This window comes from Podarcis gaigeae, assembly GCF_964106915.1.
Source record: "Podarcis gaigeae genome assembly, chromosome: 4".
Lineage (NCBI taxonomy): Eukaryota > Metazoa > Chordata > Lepidosauria > Squamata > Lacertidae > Podarcis > Podarcis gaigeae.
In genome coordinates this window covers 92,114,650-92,127,784 of record NC_139677.1, presented here as the reverse complement: position 1 = coordinate 92,127,784, position 13,135 = coordinate 92,114,650, and the positions used below count along the sequence as shown (strand labels likewise).

Here is a 13,135-nt window from a genome sequence, read left to right as displayed (position 1 = left end):
TGAAATACAGGAAAACCACTTCCGAACTTGAGGAGGTGGAGTTGCGGGCTTCATGCCCTCTCCACGTGCGCGGGGGCTGGCTCTCAGCCTCCGTGTGATTGATGGAATTCCCAGCCGCGTCATCCCCTGGCCAGCCAATCGGGTGGCCTAGGGGGCGGGGCTTACACCTTACTACACTGGCATGGCCGGGGATCTCCCTCTTTGGACGCCACAGCTCTTCGGGTGTGTCCCCCCCCCCGCCCTTTAGGTCCTTTCTTTGACCTTGCTATGGACTTCGGTTGGTTGACGTCAAGGGGCCTGGTAGGAATTTTTTCCACTTGGCAAATTGGCACCAGCCATTTGATTTTTAGCCTACCTCGTAGCAAATTGTCACAACTTTCTCGGCATTGGCGGCTAGGCATTGGTAGGGGTATTGTTATGTAGATGACGGGGGAGGAAGCGCCATCACCTCTCCCGCATAACAAAAGGTAAAGGTAAAGGTACCCCTGCCCGTACGGGCCAGTCTTGACAGACTCTGGGGTTGTGCGCCCATCTCACTTAAGAGGCCAGGGGCCAGCGCTGTCCGGAGACACTTCCGGGTCACGTGGCCAGCGTGACATCGCTGCTCTGGCGAGCCAGAACCGCACACTGAAAGGCCGTTTACCTTCCCGCTGGTAAGCGGTCCCTATTTATCTACTTGCACCCGGAGGTGCTTTCGAACTGCTAGGTTGGCAGGCGCTGGGACCGAGCAGCGGGAGCACACCCCGCCGCAGGGATTCGAACCGCCGACCTTTTGATCGGCAAGTCCTAGGCGCTGAGGCTTTAACCCACAGCGCCACCTGCGTATAACAAAGGGTAATCCAATAAAGGATTCTGGGGGGCGTGGCCCTGTCTGAAGCCTATGGGGGCCAGGGCCCAGGGCACACCCCTGAGCAGTGACCCCGGGGGAGTTCCTAGTTGATGTGCATCAGCAGGACTCCCCCTACTGGTGGTTAACCCTTCCCGGTCTTCAAGCAATCGGGCTGAAACTGGATAGTTGGTTAGGACCAATGCCTAAGCCAATACCACTCATTACCTGTAACCAATAAAGTTGTGGCCATTTTTGCCCATTAACCTAAATAATCATGTCTGGTGTCTTCATTTCCATCGGTGGGAGGTAGGAACTCGCCACGCAACAGGGATGGGGAATCCTCCAAGCTCCCTGGACTGCAATGATCACCTCAGTCCTGTGCTGTACTTTGCAGCCCCGGAAAATCAGCCTTGCCAGGGGCTTTACAGGTGCTGTCAATTAGCTGATCAAAGGTACCCGCAAACCCCTCTTTGGCCCAGCTGCAACTAAACTCGTCCCATAAGTGATGTCAGGTGTAGAGCAGGTGGGTGTTGCATGGCTCAGAATGCCTGGTGGGCCCAATTAGGCCTGCGAACCAGAAGTTCCTAACCCCTGCTTTAGAATTCGAATTCAGAGCAGAGCATCTGTAAATGGGAAGCACTGCCAAGACATCGGGGTTGCCTCCTTATGCACAGGGATCAGCTGAACCGTCGCACCGCCTTGGGGTGGAAACTGACAGATGGATGACGCTCGCTGCATGTGGCGTAGGATGTTCCTCCCTTCCTGCTTCTGGAGGGCACAAAACAAAATGATTAAAAGCAATCTGGAGATATTAGCTGTATAACAAGAGACGAGTCTGGTGTCTCGTGTCCCCGGCTCTGATTTATGTTGGCTAGGTGTGCATTATATTCCCTGCCTCATCTGCTTTGCCAGACTCTCAACCAATAAATCTCACAAGGTGTTGCAACTTGTAATATTTTGAGCCGCGTGCCTTTATATAGACAACTCAACCGTGGATGGCATTGCTCCACCAGCGGGAGTCTTGGCCACGTGCCTCGCCCCGGAGGTCGAAAGAAAGCACAAACTTCTGTCTTCTTTTACTTACATCCTTCGCATGTATATTAATTCCCCACCCACCCCTCTTTCCCCTTACCCCACCGCTACTGTAGATTCTTAATTGTTTTTAAGAGATGCACTCTGTACGCTTGTAAAAAAAAAAAGAGCGGAATCTATCAAAGGGACAAGACGGGAGATATCCGCAAGAGCTTAAACAACAATCAAGCGAGCTGTTTTTTTTTTATCATCTTTCGCTTGTAACATACATCTGATCCAATTATTGCCACAGAGGTGCTGGCAGAGTGCATCTTCACTATGCAGAAAATATTGAAGCAGCAGCAATGGAGAGAGAGAGAGAGAGGGAGGGAGAAAGAGAGAGAGAGAGACCATATGCCATTATGTAGCAACTGTGCTTTGAAGCAACCTCTCGCTGAAACATCACAAGATCAATACTGCAGAGAGTTCCACTCTCCTGTATTATTACGGGGAAGCTTCCTGCTGGCGGCTGGCGGCTCACATCCCATTTAATTGCGCTCGCATTTAAAATTCTGCTGCACCTGCAACGTCTGCCGTTGTTTGCAAGCCGGTTATGAACAATGAAAACTTTCCCCCAAAATGTCAGGCGAGAGGCAACGGCCATAAATCATCCGCCGATAGCATCATGTGAACCTGGCTCCAAAGGCAAATGGCCCTGAAGATGGAGAGTGCCGGGTTTATCATACAGGCAGCATCTTCCGCTGACACCGGCACAGCAAACCACAAGCAGAAGACAAGACATAGGTACCTTTCCTTCCTGCTGTTTTCCAACGCTAGGGCCAAAAAGGTTTCCCTGCCTTTGTGGATCCTTTACCGTTTTGCTCTGTTTTGGTTTTCCTTCTTCTTCATTTTTAGTGTAAATTTAAAAATATTTATATACCACTTTCCATTTCTTAAAAAAATAAATAAATCAGAAAGTGGTGTGATGCACAATACAAAAATACAATTGTTGTTGTTGTTGTTGTTGTTTAGTCGTTTAGTCGTGTCCGACTCTTCGTGACCCCATGGACCAGAGAACGCCAGGCACCTCTGTCCTCCACTGCCTCCTGCAGTTTGGTCAAACTCATGCTGGTAACCTCGAAAACACTATCCAACCATCTCGTCCTCTGTCGTCCCCTTCTCCTTGTGCCCTCCATCTTTCCCAATAAACAATAAACCAAACCAATCATAAAAAAGTTGTGGGAGTGTTCCGGGAGGGAGAAGAGGATATATTGTTTGATGATATTCTTCTTCCTAACTTGCATTAGCAAGTTCTGTATCTTGGCAGAGTTTAAACATTCCCCTTTTAATCGCACAGCGGTTAGCTTGTTGCAGGCTCGTCTGAGCCTCTCAATATAAGATTCCTGATAAGCAGTGGCGTAGCGTGGGGGGTGTCAGGGGTGCCGGCCGCACCGGGCGCAACATCTGGGGGGCGCGAGTCCAGAGGGAAGGGACAAGTTCCTTCCTCCGCCGGGCTCCCCGCCGCCACCGCCAGCCTTGCGCCCTAGCGCCCCCCCACCAGCCGCCGCTGCGCTCCACTCACTGCTCTCAGGAGGAGCAGCCGCTGCAGCAGCACCGCCGTCGCCGCCACCGACGCCTGGCCGGGCACGGGCAGCCTCCGCACCCCGACGCCGACGCCATCCCCTCGGCCCAGCCACAGGCGGCGGCTGCTTCTGCCGACTGGGAGGGAGGAGAGCTCCGAGGGGCCTCGCCGCGCCCTGTGCTCCCCAAAACCCTCCGAAAGGAAGCCGGCGGGCGGGCGAGGGTCTCCCGGCAGAAGGGGGCGCCGCTGGCTCCGGCTCTCAGCGCAAGTCTCAGCCGCGGGGGCGGGGCGGGCGAGGACGGAGCGCGGCTGGGAGCCCCCGGACCCGGCCAGGAGGAGGAGAGGCGCTCGCCAAGCCCGGACCTGGAGCGCCTCGGAGCGCGGGCTCCACCTACAGCCCAAGGAGAGGAGGGGGCAGGGAGGCGCCCGAGGGGAGGGGGCTTCGGCTGCCTCGGCCCGCGGGGGCTCCGCAAATAATAAATTTAATAAATTCCTGCTGAGCCTTTGGGGGGGTCCTTGGCTCCTTCGCTCGCCCCCAGCCCCAGTGGCGTAGCGTGGGGGGTGCAGGGGTGGCCGGGCGCAACATCTGGGGGGCGCTCGCTCGCACTCGAGTGCTAAAATCCATGGGTTAGGGGGCGCAAATCCACGGGTTAGGGGGCGCAAATCCACGGGTTAGGGGGCGCAAATTACTTGCCTTGCCCCGGGTGCTGATAACCCATGCTACGCCACTGCTGATAAGATCCCTTCTTGTCCCTCTTGAAAAGAATAGACACAACAGTCTTATTAAAGTCAGTATAAAAGTAGTTTACTTACAATCATTCAGTTCACAGTTAGATCCCTGAAGGCAGACTTAGGTTACAAAAGTACATATCTACATGAACTATCCCATAAGGGAGTTAGTCCCAAGTGACTGCGACTGAGCAGTGACTGAGTCACTTCTCCTAATACATAGGAAAACAAAAATGAAGGAGAAGAAAAAGAAGCACATGGAGGAGGTGTCTCCTCCACCCAGAATAGGCCACACCCACTTTAAGTCACATGCAGTGGAAGTCTGTCCCAGCCCAGGAGGAAACCGGAAGTTTTGTCCCGAGTGGTAAAAACATCCCCTAACATGTCCACTGTAGGAATGTTGTTCTTGACTACTATAAGTTTCACATCCCACAAAAGTAAATCCAAAATAAACAGATTAGAAGCCAGACTAATAATTAGTTTAACAGGGTGGTAAAAGGTAAAGGTAAAGGGACCCCTGACCATTAGGTCCAGTCGCAGATGACTCTGGGGTTGCGGCGCTCATCTCGCTCCATAGGCCGAGGGAGCCGGCGTTTGTCCGCAGACAGCTTCCGGGTCATGGGGCCAGCATGACTAAGCCGCTTCTGGCGAACCAGAGCAGCGCACGGAAATGCCATTTACCTTCCTGCCGGAGTGGTACCTATTTATCTACTTGCACTTTGACGTGGTTTCAAACTGCTACGTGGGCAGGAGCAGGGACCGAGCAACAGGAGCTCACCCTGTCATGGGGATTCGAACTGCCAACCTTCTGATCAGCAAGCCCTAGGCTCTGTGGTTTAGGGTGGTACATATGGTTTAATTTGCACCGATTTGTGTGTTTGTTTGTTAGGTTTCTATACCACCTTTTCCTCCAAGCAGCTCAAGGTGAGGATACATGGTTCTCCCCTCCCCATTTTATCCTCACAACAACCCTGCGAGAGAGATCAGGCTGAGGCCCAAGGCCACGCAGTAAGCTCAAGGCTGAGTGAGGATTTGAACCCCAGCCTCCCAAGCATAGCTGTCAACCTTCCCTGTTTTTGCGGGAAATTCCCTTATTCCAGCGCCATTTCCCGCTGCTTCACGCTGCTATCCCAGATTGTTAGATATCCCATAGACTGTCCCCGGGACAAGTGAGGCTGCTGATCCCTTATTTGTGAGGCTGCTGATCCCTGATTTTCAAATCTGAAAGTTGACAGCTATGCTCCCAAGTCATAGTCCAACACTCTGACCATTACACTAGACTGGTGACTGGGAGCGGCCGCCGAGACCATATAACACCGGTCTTGAAAGACCTACATTGGCTCCCAATACGTTTCCGAGCACAATTCAAAGTGTTGGTGCTGACCTTTAAAGCCCTAAACGGCCTCAGTCCAGTATATCTGAAGGAGCGTCTCCACCCCCATCGTTCTACCCGGACACTGAGGTCCAGCACTGAGGGCCTTCTGGCGGTTCCCTCACTGCGAGAAGCCAAGTTACAGGGAACCAGGCAGAGGGCCTTCTCAGTGGTGGCAGCCGCCCTGTGGAATGCCCTTCCACCAAATGTCAAAGAGAAGAACAACTACCAGACTTTTAGAAGACATCTGAAAGCAGCCCTGTTTAGGGAGGCTTTTAATGTTTGATTGTTTGATGTGGTACAGTATTTTAATATTTTTTTGGAAGCCGCCCAGAGTGGCTGGGGAAGCCCAGCCTGATGGGCGGGGTATAAATAATAAATTATTATTATTATTATTATTATTATTATTATTATTATTATTATTATACCACACTGGCTCTAAAAGAGAGAGTGTTCTTGAGCTCGTGCAGAGTATCTAAACACACGATGTAACTTCAGACTTAGCTTCCTGGATGGCAAGCTTGTGTTTCTAACAGAGCTATGGTTCCCAGACTCCCTGTGAAGAGGGGTTGAATGTTAAACCACTGTAGCTAGGGGTAGGGAATTGGGGTCCCCTCACAACTCTCAGTACCCTTAACAGATGGCAGTTCCCAGAATCCTTTGAGAGAAGCCCTGACTGCTTAAACTGGCATCACAGCACTTTAAATGCTTTGTGTGAATGTGGCCCAAATCTCCTTCTGTGGCCAACCCGGCCAGTCTTTCTGGGCTGAAAAGAGCGCTCTCAAACCTGTATTTAGTATTTAGTATTTAGTATTTAGTATTTAGTATTTAGTATTTAGTATTTAGTATTTAGTATTTAGTATTTAGTATTTAGTATTTAGTATTTAGTATTTAGTATTTAGTATTTAGTAAAGTATGCCTTTTTCTCGGCACCAGTTAGTTTTGCACAAATAATTTTGTGTTGCTTTTTTTAAAGAAAAAACAGCAACACAAGAAATCTCTCTTGATTTCCCATGATCCTCCATGCTGAGACATTACAAATCAAAAATAAAGGATTTCCACGCATAGCTGGCTTCCGTTCTCGATTCCCCTTCAAGCTGCCTGCGCCGGTATATGAATTAAATGACCCTGGAGCCAGACAGGCTGAGGAGATCTGTTATTCTTAACTGCCATTTGCAACGGCTCCGAAAGCTCTTTTTTCCTTCCCAAAAAAGGGAAGTGTGCAAGAGCACAGAGGGATTCCAACTGTTTCAAGCGGCCGTTTGCTGCTGCTGCTGCCGCTGCTCTTGTTGCTCTCATTATTTGCAAAGGAGATTGACAGCTCTGGCAATAACAATAACCTTTAGCTTTGCATTTACGACAAGACACTAATGATCTTCGCCAAGGGTTTAAAGGAGAGCCCACTGCAGCTGGGAGAGGTCATCCTTCGTTATTGGCTCTTATTTTATCCGTTATGCATTTATTTTAGTCGAGACGGCTGTGGCGGGCATGCCAAATTGAACATGGGCATAGAAGAACAGGGAAGATTTCTGCATAGGCCTACAGAGAGAACTTTGGCCTTGTGGCAAAGTCGTTTTGAGTTCCCTTCTCTGCTCCATTCTACAATTCTGGGGTGAGGAACCAGTGGCCCTCTGGCTACCATTGGACTACAATTCCAGCATGGCCAATGGTCAGGGGTGATGGGAGTTTAATGTCAACATTTGGAGGGTCACAGGTTTCTCTTTCTTTCTTTCTTTCTTTCTTTCTTTCTTTCTTTCTTTCTTTCTTTCTTATATACTGTAAGTATCTTTGCCAGAAACCAGTGAAGAAGACCTTAAATCAAAATGCATTTGTGTTAGTTTTCATTTTAGGGTTTTCGTCATTTCATTTTAAGAACACCAGAAGAGCCCTCTGATCAGGCCAGCAGCCCATCTGGCCAACATCCTTGTGGCGTTTGCCCTCCTAGGTGTGTGACATCATACTGGGTTCATACGGAAAGGTTAACTAATTGTAAAATGACTAACCAATGGGAACCCAAAGGGCAGAGTTAACTGGGTATAAGGTTTAAGCACAGAGGTTTTTTGGAGGAGTTAGAGTTAGGGTGGTTGAGAAGACAGTCTGGAGTTGGGAGAGACAGAGAAGATAAGTCTGTGGCTGGGCTAGTCTGGTGTGAGAGAGGGAGAGAATTTGTTAAGAGGAGTCAGTCAAACAGTTGAGATAATCAGTCAGAAGGTATTAGGAAGGTATAGGCCGGTAAAGAAACTAAAGTTAAGGTACTGACAGGAATATTATCAGAGAAACCATAAACTTGTTAATGTTTGTAAAAGAAACCTGGTTTTTTTGGTTCACCTTTAACAACTGTCTGGACTCAGTGTTTTACCAGAGAGTAACGGGCTGGTGACAGCGGGGAAGCGAGCACAGTGGTGGTATAGGATCAAAAGACCGTTAAACGTCCGGGGACTCTGTGTGATCACCACAATCCTGTTCTCACAGTGGCCAACCAGATGCCTGAGGGAAACCCAAAAGCAGGATTTGAGCGCATCCTGTGGCTTTTAGCAACTGGTACCCAGAAGCACTACTGATTCCAACTAAGGAAGCAGAGCATATCCCTCATGGCTAGGATTTTGTGTGATTTGGACATCCACATCTCAGCTTGTCTGCATTCATCTTACAGCTATGAGTCAGAACGTAAGTAAAACATCAACACAAAATGAAATCCAAAAGCCATACTTACAGAATTGCAGGTGCTGGCAAGAACTGTCATGAGATAAGTAGGTACCTTAAAACCAGTGCTTTTTTTTCTTTTAAAAAAATAAATAGGGGTACTCTCATTTTGACTCAAGAAAATCAACATTTTCTACTTCTAATTGGGGGAAATAAATACAGTAAATGGACAAAAGTACAAAGAACATGCATTACCTCATATTACGCAGCTGACAGCTCACAGCAACTTCCACATTGGCATGAGGTTGTGTGCACTAACATCTTTCCCAATTCCTCTGTTTGCTGTTGGTGTCTGTCGCCAGATGTTGTCCTTTCAAAAACCATACACTGAAGGCTTAAACAAACAAACAAAAGGAGGATGTACCAATTTTATAAACATTACTACAGTCTTTAAATGCATTCCACACTACTTCACACATTAAACGCTCACTTCCAACTGAGACTCAGGAAAAACTGGGAAAGGAAATGAAGCTGCCATCGGAGGTGGTAACAACGAAACTGACCAATCACCGTGCTAGATTCCAACTCCTGCTTCACACATGAAACATTCGCTTCTGTCTGAGACTCAGGAAAAACCATGATAAGAAATGAAGCCACCATCAGGAGTAGCAACGGAACTAACGATTCACCGTGCTAGAGGAGAAACTAAAAATTTTCTTTTTTTTTTAGTTTCATTTAGTTTAGTTTTAGTTTTTTAGTTTCATTTTTTTAGATTCACAAAATGTTTAGGGGTATGCGTACCCCTGCGTCCCCCCCAGAAAAAGGACTGCTTAGAACAACCTATCAAAGTTGCCCACTGGATTGTGACTATTGCCTTTCTGTTTGGAAAATGCGGCTTTTTCAGGCAGCCATTTTAGCCATTTTTCAGGCAGCCATCTATGTCATTTCTCCCCATTGTACTTCCTCCTGTTCCTTTTAAAAAAAAAGCTTTGGTATAATTTCCTCGGCCTCCCCTTTCATTCTGTTCAAGAGTTCCGAGAGGTATTCTAATATTAATAAAAGCCAAGCACAGGCAAAGTTGCCCAGGCAAGATTATTCACACAGAACAATGTGTCAGTAATGTGGGTGTACACGGACAGTAAATTCAGCCTGCGACGCGCAGGAAAATAGATTGCGGTGTCAACTTAATCAATGGTTCATCCCAATACTTCTCCAGCAGTTGGCCCTTATTACAATCACGGGACTGGCCTACCATGGTGGGGGGGGGGGGAATCAATCAGCTGCATTTTCTGAGCCCTGAGAATAACAGCAGAAATGTAGTAAGAAATACCAGTAGCAAATAACCATATTACTCCACCAAATAGCAGAGGTGAAGTATGTTTTCCACACAGCAAAAATGCCCAGAAATCCTTTCAGGACATTATTGCAGATGTTTCAGGCAGACGAAAAGAGTGCAGCGGTCGTTGTATGCCCAACATCATTAAACACTCGCACCCGTGAATCTGACATTTGTTATCGTCAAAGCGAGTGGGGCCTGCAACAAGACATTGCAGCGTGGAATGCACTGTCTTTCAGGGGTCTAGCCGGCTGGGTCCTTTTTCATGCTTCTGCATTCCATTCGTCCTCCGTTAGCCTTTTTGTTCTCTGCCCACAATAGTCAGTCATCCTTTCAACAGCCAGATCAAGAGCATTTCAGGGTTCTGAAGGGGGGGGGAGCCACAAACAAATAAATAAATATAACAGCCACTATTCTGCCAGCAGCAGATTTCCTATTTTGGTTCCTTCTGCCTCTGAGGCTGCCGTTCTGCGTCTTTGGGATCAAGCCCTGCTGGTTTCAGTGGCGCTGACTTCTAAGTAAACACACAGACGAGGATGGGCAAGCCTGTTGTCTCTCATTCCACAATATGTATTTCACCCTCTAATAGCTCTGCAGGCTGTTTAGCTTGATTGTTGCTCCTGCTGCCAGCAATGCCACATTCCATCTATTAACCACATTCTGTGCAAGGAATTCCACTTAAAGTCTGCGAAGCTCTTGCACCGTGTCTGAAGTGCATACCTCTGCTGCTCCCGTATTTGACGGGAGCTAATAATAACCCAGGTAGCGTTTATCTTTTCTGCTCCCCTTATGAAAATTTTGTTTACCTTAACAAGGTCCCTCTCTTCAGCTCTCGGTTTCCAAAGGCTTTGCTGTTGAGATTCCTTTGCTCCCCTCTCCATCCTTCCTGAAGAACCAAAGTCTCTCTTTCTATGTGTGTGTCTTCTTCTTTTTTTATCCTACTGGTTGCCTTCTGTTCTGTGCTTTCCATTTTTAGCACGCCATTTGTCAAGCGGAACCGTGCACAAGATTTCAAGCTTGGCCTCTGTGCATCCCCTTGCTTCGGCAGAGCAGGGCAGCGCCTTCCAAGTCGCACGCAAGACGCCGCTTTCTGGTGTTAGACGATGGAGAATATGTATCTGTGCTGAACGATCTGAGAGGTTTATCTGCCAGTCCTTTGCCAGATGGCTTATGACAATCCACACGCTGTTCCTTTCTCTCGAGGATCTTTGAAATCAGAAGTCGCCAAGATGCATGAAATCTTGGTCAATCAGAGCTTTGAGGGTGGGTTACAAACCTAAGAAGAGCTCTGCTGGATCACACCAAAGACCTATGTATTAACAACAACAACAACAACAACAACAACAACAACAACAACAACAATTTTATTATTTATATGGCACCCCTCTGACTAGGTTGCCCCAGCCACTCTGCGCAACTCCCAACAAAATATTAAAAGTGCAATAAAACATCAGCCATTAAAAACTTCCCAGGTGTCTTCTAAAAATCAGTTAGCTGTTTGTCATCTGATGGGAGGGCGTTCCACAGGGTGGGCACCGCTACTATGGCCAAACCAGCTACCTATGGGAAACCAAAAGGCCTTTGTAACTGTTGTTGATTATCATTGTTGACAACACACACAACGTAACAGACTTTTTTTGACTATGTAACTTCTATTTCAAACACAATTCAACATATAATGTCTCACAATGTGTAATTCCATAGACCAACACATCATGCAAACAGAACATAGCCTGAGAAATTAAAGTCCAATGGATGGTCAGGAGATAAAGTCCATTCAGTTTCTAAATTGGCATATTGGCAATAACCACAATATGGTATGCTTACCATATTGTGGTTATTGCCAATATGCCAATATTTAATTTCTCAGGATGTGTTCTGTTTGCATGATGTGTTGGTCTATGGAATTACACATTGTGAGATACACATTGTGAGATATTATGTGTTGAATTGTGTTTGAAATAGAAGTTACATAGTCAAAAACAGCCTGTTACGTTGTGTGTGTTGTTACTAGGATTATATTTGCGTAACCTAAGGTTTAGTAGTGTTTTGATTATCATTATTGAAGCAATCCAAACCCAACACACACACACCTGACAAGAAAGAATAACTATTCTTGAATCTGGCAAAGTGGGTTCTAGTTCCTGAAGGCTAATGCCACAATCTGTTCGTTTGTTGTTGTTGTTGTTGTTGTTTAGTCATTTAGTCGTGTCCGACTCTTCGTGACCCCATGGACCAGAGAACGCCAGGCACCTCTGTCCTCCACTGCCTCCCGCAGTTTGGTCAAACTCATGCTGGTAACCTTGAAAACACTATCCAACCATCTCGTCCTCTGTCGTCCCCTTCTCCTTGTGCCCTCCATCTTTCCCAACATCAGGGTCTTCTCCAGGGAGTCTTCTCTTCTCATGAGGTGGCCAAAGTACTGGAGCCTCAGCTTCAGGATCTGTCCTTCCAGTGAGCACTCAGGGCTGATTTCCTTCAGTATGGATAGGTTTGATCTTCTTGTAGTCCATGGGACTCTCAAGTCTCCTCCAGCACCATAATTCAAAAGCATCCATTCTTCGGCGATCAGCCTTCTTTATGGTCCAGCTCTCACTTCCATACATCACTACTGGGAAAACCATAGCTTTAACTATACGAACCTTTGTTGGCAAGGTTTTATTTTTTAAGGTGCCACAAAACTTGTTTTCGTAGAATCACAGAACTGTAGAGTTGGGTGGGACCCCAAGAATCATCTGCTCCAGTCACCTGCAATGCAGGAACCACTGCTAAAAATTGCATTTTATGAGTTTGTGTCTGGCTGCTCAGAGGAAACCTATGTTGAACACCTTCTTGCTGACAAAGACCCAGATGTCAACAGGGCTGTCAAGAAATTCTGTTTTATGGCAATGAGGACAAGACAGGCCATGTGACAGCGACGGTCGGTGAATGAATACTGATTTTAGACTCTGCTACTTTAGCTGATAAATAAGTATACAGTGGTACCTCGGGTTACATACGCTTCAGGTTACAGACACTTCAGGTTACAGACTCTGCTAACCCAGAAATAGTACCTCGGGTTAAGAACTTTGCTTCAGGATGAGAACAGAAATCATACCATGGCAGTGGGAAGCCCCATTAGCTAAAGTGGTACCTCAGTTTCAGGTTAAGAAGGGACCTCCGGAACGAATTAAGTACTTAACCCGAGGTACCACTGTATAGGAAATTATCGATTTTGTCTATTGCTTCTGCCCCTTGGTAGGTCTTTTTTTCAGCTGGAGCTCTCCAGAACTCAGTTCTGGCATCTCTCAGGTGGGCGCCCTTGCCATTATCAGAGAACAAGGGAGATGTTCAGGCTGAGTTCCAACACTTCTTTTTCTAGAAAAATAACACTGTTAATGTATGGTACTAATGTTGCCCGGAACTTTCTGCAAACTTATACACACTTACCTGCTAGTGAAATCTCATTGAACTCAGTGGGCTTATTTTTTAGTAGACATGTATACATCTCTATTCAAGACGTAAGTCAGGAGATGAGGCTTCAGTGCTGATATCCCCTCTGGCTAGCAGGAGGAGAATAAATTATACAAAGTAAACAAACATGGAATTGAACTTACTTTACATGATTTATTCAACTGCTCTTGGCTCCGAGTT

The 13,135-nt window shown here is 47.2% G+C and overlaps 1 long non-coding RNA gene across 3 annotated transcripts; it reads right to left on the bottom strand.

The window, feature by feature from the left end:
• Positions 1 to 7,242: 7,242 nt before the first annotated feature.
• LOC310843908 lies at positions 7,243 to 13,135 on the bottom strand. 3 transcript variants are annotated; one of them, XR_014563769.1, is made up of 4 exons: positions 12,932 to 13,135; positions 10,309 to 10,793; positions 8,422 to 8,560; positions 7,243 to 7,335 (listed from the first exon to the last, which is right to left on the bottom strand). It is a non-coding gene; the product is annotated as an uncharacterized lncRNA (long non-coding RNA). The 3 variants fall into 3 exon arrangements; XR_014563768.1 differs by having other exon boundaries at positions 7,243 to 8,560; XR_014563770.1 differs by having other exon boundaries at positions 7,243 to 8,560; positions 10,309 to 10,790.